This window comes from Megascapheus bottae, chromosome 20, assembly GCF_031878675.1.
Source record: "Megascapheus bottae isolate mThoBot1 chromosome 20, mThoBot2.hap1, whole genome shotgun sequence".
Taxonomy (NCBI): Eukaryota; Metazoa; Chordata; class Mammalia; order Rodentia; family Geomyidae; genus Megascapheus; species Megascapheus bottae.
The window spans coordinates 305,599-315,457 of NC_143528.1; the positions used below are offsets into that span (position 1 = coordinate 305,599).

Here is a 9,859-nt window from a genome sequence, read left to right on the forward strand (position 1 = left end):
TAACACTGGTTTGAGAAATGGCGCTGCCAACACCACTTCTCAGGCTCCAGTTATCTGCTAGTTGGGCTGGCAGGATCTTTGCCAGTAGCCAAGATGGTGCTGCTCTCGGCTGGTGGAGGAGGGGCTACCTTCCCAATGCCATTCTGTGAGGAGTGAGAATGTTTGTAATGAGGTACTCACACTGCCCCTTGGTCGTCTGAGTCTATCTGAAGCCAGCAGGATGACGCTTTGTGCTCATAGTCATCAGGTATGTGCTACAGGTAAGTGAGGTGCTGAGTGCTCAGGCTCCAGTGCCTTTGTCCTGGCACAGTGGCTCTGGGGATCGGCAACCACCGCTGGTATGGGCTCAGAACTGTCTTCTTAAGCAAGCTGCCTTTTTCCTGAGATATCTATGCTACTACAGCTTACTTGGTATCATTCTTTAACTATAACCTTTCCACTACACTGCTAAAATGGGTATCTTGGTAAGAGCTCAGTCTCACCCTGAACCTCTGCCATCTTTTTTTTTTTTTTTTGCCAGTCCTGGGCTTGAGCTCAGGGCCTGAGCACTGTCCTTGGACTTTCTCAAGGCTAGAGCTCTACCACTTGAGCCTCAGCACCACTTCTGGTTTTTTTCTATATATGTGGGGTACCGAGGAATCGAACCCGGGTCTTCGTGCATGCTAGGCAAGCACTTTAACCACTAGGCCAAACTCCCGGCCCCAAACCTCTGCCATCTTTGCAGAATTCTTCTGAAATCATTTCTTCTAATGCCAGTAACGAGCTGTGTATCCACTCACTCTGCTCCTATTCAATATAGTACTTATACTCTTCATGTGAGGGACTAAAAAAAAAAAGAAAGACTCTTTCCCTGCCGCCACCAAGCCACGCGGAGGCAGAGGCCCGGGTGCACTCAAGATTCGGCTTCACCCGTAACCCACCGCCATGGCGGAGGAAGGCATTGCTGCTGGAGGTGTAATAGACGTTAATACTGCTCTACAAGAGGTGCTGAAGACTTCCCTCATCCACGACGGCCTAGCCCGTGGAATCCGTGAAGCTGCCAAAGCCTTAGACAAACGCCAAGCACATCTTTGTGTGCTTGCATCCAACTGCAGTGAACCCAGGTATGTCAAGTTGGTGGAGGCCCTTTGTGCTGAGCACCAAATCAACCTTATTAACGTTGATGACAACAAAAGACTGGGGGAGTGGGTAGGCCTCTGCAAAATTGATCGAGAGGGGAAACCCCGTAAAGTGGTTGGTTGCAGCTGTGTAGTGGTTAAGGACTATGGCAAAGAGTCTCAGGCCAAGGATGTCATCGAAGAGTACTTCAAATGCAAGAAATGAACAAATAAAGAAAAAAGTTGAAAGAAAAAAAGAAAAAGAAAGAAAGGAGATACAACTAAGAGAGAGAACTTAAATCACCTCTATTTGCAGATAGTATGATCCTGTACTTGAAAGACCTTAAATCTCCAGCAATAGAAAAACAGGGGGAGAAGGTAGGGAAAGATGGCAGATTAGGAGCTGCTACCACTTTTTTTCTCTGTGACTGAGAAGACTCCTGTAACACAAAAGATAGTGAATAGAGGAAAAGAACCAGAAACTATAAAGGTGATGGAAAGACAACGAACCAGAGAAATTATGCCAGCAGAAGAAATACAGAAAGAATTTCAAGCCCATCTAATTCCACAGAACAGTGAGGTGAAGTGAAAGATTTCATTAACAAAGTAAAAATATATATATCCCTGGAGAAAGACTGTGAATTCTAGATGTGGGAAAAGCCCATACAGTATAAGCACTAATCTCAGTATAAGAATTTGTGAGACAGACACTACTTTAGTGGGAAAGATTAGCCTTATTGAAGAAAAATATTCTGTGACTTCCTTTACCTCAGAAAGCAATAGTAAAATGCCATCTTGAGAGAATTCATATTCAGGTTTTAATTTTTTTTTTTACATTTCCTTAGGAATGTTTTTACATTAGGAATGTCTTTACATTTCCTTAGGAATGAAACTTTTACAGGGAAAGATGGAGGAAACACGAAGGCTCCTAGGCACAGGTCAAAACTCTTTAATACAAATCCAGAAACACTACAAATCAAAAAAAGAATTGATAATAGGATTTCATCAAACTTAAAAGTTTCTGCATGGCAAAAGACTAGCTAACCAGCTAAATAGGAAGATCATAGAATGTTAGAAGATTTTTCAGCAGTCATGCAGCAGACAAGGGCCTAATATCCAAAATATACCTAAAGCGTAAAAAGTTAAATCCTCCGAGAATAAACCCTCAAAGAAACAACAATGCAATTCATAAATGGGCTAATGACTCAAAGAGAAACTTCTCAGAAGTAGTAAATATGGCTAATTAACACAAGAAGAAATGTTCAAAATCTGTGGCATACAGGAAATGCAAATGAAAACACAGATTCTACCTCACACCAAATAGATGGGCCATTGTCAAGAAGACAATAATAAATGCTGGTGAGGATGCAGTCAAAAGCTATAGAACCAGCCCATATGCTCCTCAGTGAACGAATGGATCAAGAAAATGTGGAACAAAGGAACTCTACTTATTCATCAGAAGAATTATACTGTTCTACTAATAAGGAAATAACCATTCTTAAGTTGTTTCTGAACAACTAAAAGGCATGGAATATTGAAAGCTCCACCTAAAAATTAGGTCCCGGCTGGGGCACAGTGGCTCACAGGCCTGTAATCCCAGCTTCTCAGGAGGCTGAGATCTGAGGATCAAGGTTCAAAGACATCCCTGGCACAAAAGAACCTGAGACTCTTATCTCCAATTAACCTCTAGAAAACGGGCTTGGCTCAAGGGTAGGGCAATAGCCTTGAGCTGAAGAACTCAGGGACAAAGCATAGGCCCAGGGGTAGGGTGGTAACCTTGAGCTGAAGAGTTCAGGAATAGTGCCCAGGCCAAGCTCAAGCCCTATGATTCATACACACACACACACACACACACACACACACACACACACACAAACCACCTAAGTCCCATAACTCATGGATAAACGAGGCAACATATCTTCCTCAAATGTCAACAAATCCACAATAAATGACTTAAATGATAGAAAAGAGGAAGAATTTCCAAACAATGATTTCAATGAAATTAAAGAGATATCTAAGCTGTTGAATGGTTTCAAAGAGAATATAAACAACTTGTTAGGCTTCAAGAAAATCAAAACAAACATCTAAATAAAATAATGAAGACTGCTGGATATGAAATAGGAATTAAAGGCCACAAGTTTTGGGGAAACACTGAAATATTGGAAAAGATCAACAGTCCAAACTAAAAAACAAGCAACAACAAAAAAATCTTGTGTGATTGTTGTTCTTAATGTACTATGTGATTTCTCTTCTCTTTTTTGCCCTTTGGTTAATCTCATTTTGATACTGTATCTGACTTTGTTACCTGGTGTATTGTATATATGTTTATTTGTTTATTTGAAATAGGAAAGGGAAGGGGGAAAACAAGATGATTGGGAGGGGGTGGGGGGAAATGGGGACAAAAACCATGAGAAGGGGTATCAATGTGTGAGATGTAATGCACCTGGTGAATGTAACTAACCCCTCTATACATTACCCCAACAAAAAAAAAAAAAAAAAAAAAAACTAGAAAACTCAATGAAAGCTTACCTAATAGAAAAGAACACATTGAAAATAGGATTTAAAGGACTGGATATAAAGCAGAGGTTTTTCAAGCAAAGACATGTTTTCAAAAACACTATGTAAAAATGACAAGCCTAGGGCCGGGAGTTTGGCCTAGTGGTAGAGTGCTTGCCTAGCATGCATGAAGACCCGGGTTCAATTCCTTGGTACCACATACTTAGAAAAAGCCAGAAGTGGTGCTGAGGTTCAAGTGGCACAGTTCTAGCCTTGAGAAAAATCCAAGGACAGTGCTCAGGCCCTGAGCTCAAGCCCAAGACTGGCAAAAAAAAAAATATATGACAAGCCTACATTCATGAAAGAAAATAGACGATATAAACTAAAGGTATAGATAACCTATTCAGTAAAATTATAGCAGAAAATGTTTCCCTCTTTAATCCAGGTGGTAGAGCAATAAACAAACAAGAAAAAACAAAAATTCCTAAACATACAATAGTTAACACAGAACAAAGAGTATACTGTAAGGACCAGTTTTTAGCCTGAGTAACTCCATCTTAGCCTGAGTAACTCCATCTTATTTGAACAGCCATTCTGTTATGTATGTAAAAATATAAACTGTCCTTGCTTGAAGAAGATGACCAAAACAAAACTTTTCATTTATGTTCATTCTGACTTGACCATGAAAGACTTACAAAACAGTCCCCAAGGCCAGTCAATTTTCAATAACAAAGCTCAATAATGAAGGGACCCCTTTCTTGACTCCCCAAAATCCATCCACTCTAGGCATTTCCCATCTTTATGACAAAGGACTTGACCTGAGGCAGGGGCTGCAGAATCTCTGATAACAGCTCAGATTACAAGAGCAGCTAAACCAGGTGGAGTTACCAGAATTCCTCCCCACCCTTACCCCCTTGGCTTGCCAGGGAATTCCCTCCCCTTCCTTTGTCGTCAGAGCAGTGTGCCAGAAGCCCACTGAAATGATAGGTCCGTTCAAACAGCAAAGGTGTCAGTGGTTGCCCCAGCCATCAATCAACCATGCTGAATTCCATTGGCCACCTGTATGTGGCCAGCCCAACCACATGGCTGGGGCCTATAAAAGTAGCCTGTAAGATCAGGCGGGCCGCTCTCTCACTCACATCTTAGAGGCGGCCCTGACCCGTCAGTATGATCCTCGATGCTAGGCGCGGAATAAAACTTAAGTTTAACTTAACTTCCAAATTCCGCTTTTGTGTCAGACTCGTTCCTTTGATCACGGACCCTAACATATAACAGGGTTGGGACTAGCCAGGTAGAGACATCCAATCAACAAAAGCATACATGTAACTGTATTTTGTAACCAATCACCCTTTAGCAGCAACTCAGACCTAACTGTAACTATATAAAAACCCCTCCAACTGGAAGATCGGGGCTCTCAATTCAGATCTGCTGCATCAGTGACGGTTGACAGCCCTGGCTCTAGCTTGCAATAAAACTCTGGAATGCATTACATTGGTCGGCAACTTGGTGGTCTTTGGGTGCTGGGCCAGCCAGCAGCGAACCAGGGTTCGCAAATTGAGATTCCTGAAATAGGGGGAAGGGACTAGGAAAAAATAGAAGAGAGACAAACAGATGGGGTTCGGGAGGACTACAGCCCAAATCAGGAGCCACAGCTTAAGAAGCCTGTAGCCCAAGACTGTAGCCCAGTTTATTTCAAGTTCTGACCTTACACTTCACTAAAACTAGGGAACTGCCAGGGGCTACATTCGTACAAACAGTATCAAGTCTCAAATAGGTTGAATGAGAAGCGATCAAGTCCAAAATAGGTTAAATGAGAAGCTATTGACACAGCCCAAAATCATAAGAGTTTACTTCCTTGCGTACTCAATTGTGCGGGTCCAAGATCACTGACCCCACAGTCACTGTCACTGACCCCACAGTCAGTCCCCAACATCTGGGGATCTTGAAATCTGGGCATTACATCATTAAAGACTACAGGAAGGCCTGGGAGTTTGGCCTAGTGGTTAAAGTGCTTGCCTAGCATGCATGAAGACCCAGGTTCGATTCCTCGGTACCACATACATAGAAAAAAGCTGGAAGTGGTGCTGAGGCTCAAGTGGTAGAGCTCTAGCCTTGAGAAAGTCCAAGGACAGTGTTCAGGCCCTGAGCTCAAGCCCAAGACTGGCAAAAAAAAAAAAAAAAAAAAAGACTACAGGAAAATGGCAGAATGATAGATGGAGGCCAGCTGAGCCAAGAAACCAGATTTAGCACCCTATTGAAAAGTTCTCAGCTGAAGAATCATACCAAGTGCGCTTTAATAGAACAGAGATTTCAGCCAGAGAGAAAAAAAGTTAGAAAATCTGCTTAAAAGAAAACAGTTTTGAGCTGAGTTTCGAGTCAGCTCCCGCTGCAGCTGTTGCTCTGGCTTTGGCAGCTCCAGCTCCAGGTCTGGTGGCAACTCCTCCTCCGATGGCTCCAGCTCTGGCTCCAGCTCCAGCAACCTCAATGGCTCTGGCTTCCGAGGCTACTCTGTCTCCATTTACCATGGTAGGGCTCCAGAGGCTCCAGCTCCTGTGGCAACTCCGGCTCTGGCATCTCCTGCTCCAGCGGTGGTGGCCCCAAGAGTGGTAGTGGCTACAGCAGCCACTGCAGCAGTGATTCCAGCCCTGGTGATGATGGCTCTAGTAGAGGCCCAGGCAGCAGCTGTCCTCCATACAATACCACTGGGACAAAGGCCCCAGAGCCTGAATGTATAGATCTCCACTTACCTACAGCACAGGCCATGTGCACAGATCACGGACAGCTCCAAAAACTAAAGGGAAGCATGAATACCCCACAAAAGACTTAATCACTCCTCACAGAACAGCACTAGAAAGGGAGCCCTTCTCCCTCTAATCAAGAACAGTGCCATCTTGGCTACTGGAAATGAACCTGTCAGGCCAGTTAGCAGAAAACTGGAGCCTAAGCAGCATGTCTGCTGTGCCATTTTGCAAAAGGGCAAAGGATCAAGTGTCAGCTCAGCCAGAAGATTAGTTCACTGCCCTGGAGGGAGACAGTCCTCCCAGGGTGGGGCATCTAGATAAATAGAGCCAAAGTCGGACCCACTCCTTGTCCACTGCAGCTAAGCTGGCAAAAAAAAAACAAAAACAAAAAACAAAAAATAGTGGCTTCAGGCAAAGTCAAAGAGTCTTTGAAGTTCATCAACTATTGCAGATAGGCTACAACTCCACCCTATTCAAGCATAATAACAGGCCTGAGGACCTATGGACTAGAACTGAAAACCCAGAAATAAACCAGAAGAACTAAGGCCACCTAATCTTCTATAAGAGAGCCAAAAATACTGGCTAGATGACAGCCTCTTCAACAAATGGAGCTAGTAGAATTGGCTAAACACCAGTAGAAAACTAAACCCTGCACCAGAATCAACTCCAAATGGATCAAAGACCTAAAGTAAAAGCAGATACCCTGAAAACTTTACAACAAAGAATAAGAGATACATGAGGGCTCCTTGGCACAGGTCAAAACTTTCTTAATAAAGGGGCCAGGAGTTTGGCCTAGTGGTAGAGTGCTTGCCTGGCATGCATGAAGACCTGGGTTTAATTCCTTGGTACCACATACATAGAAAAAAATGCCAGAAGTGGTGCTGTGGCTCAAGTGGTAGAGCTCTAGCCTTGGGAAAACCCAAGAACAAAGCTCAGGCTCAGAACAAAGCCCAGGACTGGCACCAAAAAAACCCCAAAAACAAACAAAAAAAACTTTCTTAATAAAGGCCCAGAAATGCAACAAATTAAAGAAAGTTTGGATCAATGGGACTGCATTAAACTGTAGAGCTCTGTATGGCAAAGGACATAGCTAGCAAGTTAAATAGGAAGCCCACAAAGTGGGAACAGATCTTCACTAGCCATACAACAAAGGCCTTATATCTAAAATACATCTAGAGCTCAAAAAATTGAATCTCTCCAAAACAAATCTTCAAAGAATCAACCATCCCATTAAAAATGTGGGCTAAAGACTTGGTGACTTCTCTGAAGAGGAAATACAAATGGCCTATAGACAAGAAGATATGGTTGACATCTCTGACCATAAAAGAATGCAAATCAAAACAACTTTGAGATTCCACCCTACTCCAGTTAGAACCATCATTATCAAGAAATCTAATAACAGATCCTGGCGAGGATGTGGCCAGAAGGGAACACTGCTACACTGATGGTGTGAGTATATGTGGGGTAGCTCTCGGAACCCTGCTGTTTGCCATCTGCCCTTCAGCACATACACATTCAGTGACCAGTCAGGAGCCAGAGGGCACCCAACCCCACCCACTTGGAGCAAGTGGGGCTTGTCTCAGGACACCATTGCCTGATGGTCGTCCTTATTTGATGACGTGGCTGTGACCACTCGATCTGTATTTAGCAAGCACGTTTTGTAAAATAAAGGTAGATCTGCACCGAGAGTGTTGTCTACTTAGTCTCTGTTCTTGGGATTACTCGTGGGCTCCACCACCATCTTACCCCCCTCGTAGATGTCTGAGAAGGACGCCCACAAGTATAAACTTGTTCAAACACTATGGGAATCAGTATAGTTGTTCCTCATAGACCAAACATATGACCCAGCAATCCCACCCAAATGTCTATAAACAAGGACATACTAAAGCCAGTAGCACAACGATGGCCATTGCAACATTTACCATAGTTAAGATATTGAGCCAACCCAGATGCTCCTCAGTAGATGAATGAATCAAGAAAATGTGGTATTTATGCACAATGGAATTCTGTGCTGCCATCAGAAAGAATGACATCGCCCCATTGTAAGGAAATGGAAAGACTTGGGAAAAAATCATATTAAGTAGGCCAGACCCCAAAAAACATAGGTTCCTTGGTTTCCCTCCTTTGTAATAATTAGTATACCTCTAGGACTCTCCTAGCAGAGGATTGCAATAGCTCAAAAGCTATGTACATATGGCCATACAGTGTAACGGGTTCAAGATTAAAATTGATGGAAATTGTCAACATAAGCTAGCTTTGAGGACAAGTTACTAAAAACTTATCAAGCTTATCAGATAATCCTTAGACCAACAGCAAATGTACTGGAAATGTCATGCCAGGGATATGGGGTCAATTTGCAAAAACAAGCACTTATTTCCACTTCCAAGTCTTGCGAGTGCCAATTTTGACTTTTACAATGATAGGGTCATTTGTATGGTTACCATGACTGCCACTGGTCAGTCTAGAACTGGTATGGTTAAGTGGTAAAAAATTATTGGCCAACTGCGTGTGGCTATGTGTGGCTTTTGCTTTTATAAACTCCCCTCCCCTTGCTTTTTGAATTGAGGGCTGCTCACTCCCAAGTTGAGTTATCCCCCGCTGGGCGGCACAATAAACTTCAGACTTTTTACCATCAGTCAAAATTTGTGACTTTAATGGGGCCCCAACCCACTTCAATAAGCTGGTGCTAAGTGAGAGCACCACTCCAGAAGAGGTTTATCTTTGTGATTGTTGTTCTTAAGGTACTATGTGAAGTTATTTCTTTTCTCTTTTCTTTTCCTCATGCTCTTATCTTTCCTCATGTTCTTATCTCATGTTGTTATTGTATCTGATTTTAGTAACTGGTATATTGTATATATGTTTATTTGAAATAAGGAGGGGGTGGGCAGAGAGGAAAGTGGGAGAAAAACATGGGGAGGGGTATCACTGTTCAAGAAGTAATGTACCCACTGCCTGACAAATGTAACTTTAACTCCTTTCCACATTACCCTGACAATTAAAAAATAAAAAAATAAAATATCCAGATACAGTAAAAAAAAAAAAAATACATGGGATTTGAACTTGGCCCGGGCACTGTCCTTGTGCTTTCTCAAAGCTAGTGCTTTACCACTTGAGCAATATGACCACTTCTGGCCTTTTTCTGTGTATGTGGTACCAAGGAATCAAATCCTGCATGCTAGGCAAGCACTCTACCACTAGGCCACACTCCTGGGCTAAATACTTGCTTTGAATACAGCTGGAGGAAGGTAAGCAGGATGGTTGGTGATACTGATTATGGTTCACTTCCTACTTCTTCTAATGAATCTTTAATAATTAGCCAGCTAGGGGGGGAGGGAAATGGGTACCAAGACATGTGAAAGGGTATCAATGTACGTGAATTAATGCACCTTCTATCTGGCAAATATCATGTAACCCTTTTACTAATTACAATAAAAAATATAATAATAAAAAAAATAATTAGCCAGCTAGTTATATGGCAACAGTTCCTCATGGAGGTGTTGAATATAATTTCATCTCATACATTTT

General features: G+C 42.6%; 1 pseudogene; it reads left to right on the plus strand.

Moving 5' to 3' along the window:
- The first annotated feature begins 883 nt into the window (after positions 1 to 883).
- Positions 884 to 1,358, plus strand: LOC150049038 (small ribosomal subunit protein eS12 pseudogene; annotated as a pseudogene).
- Positions 1,359 to 9,859: the final 8,501 nt, after the last annotated feature.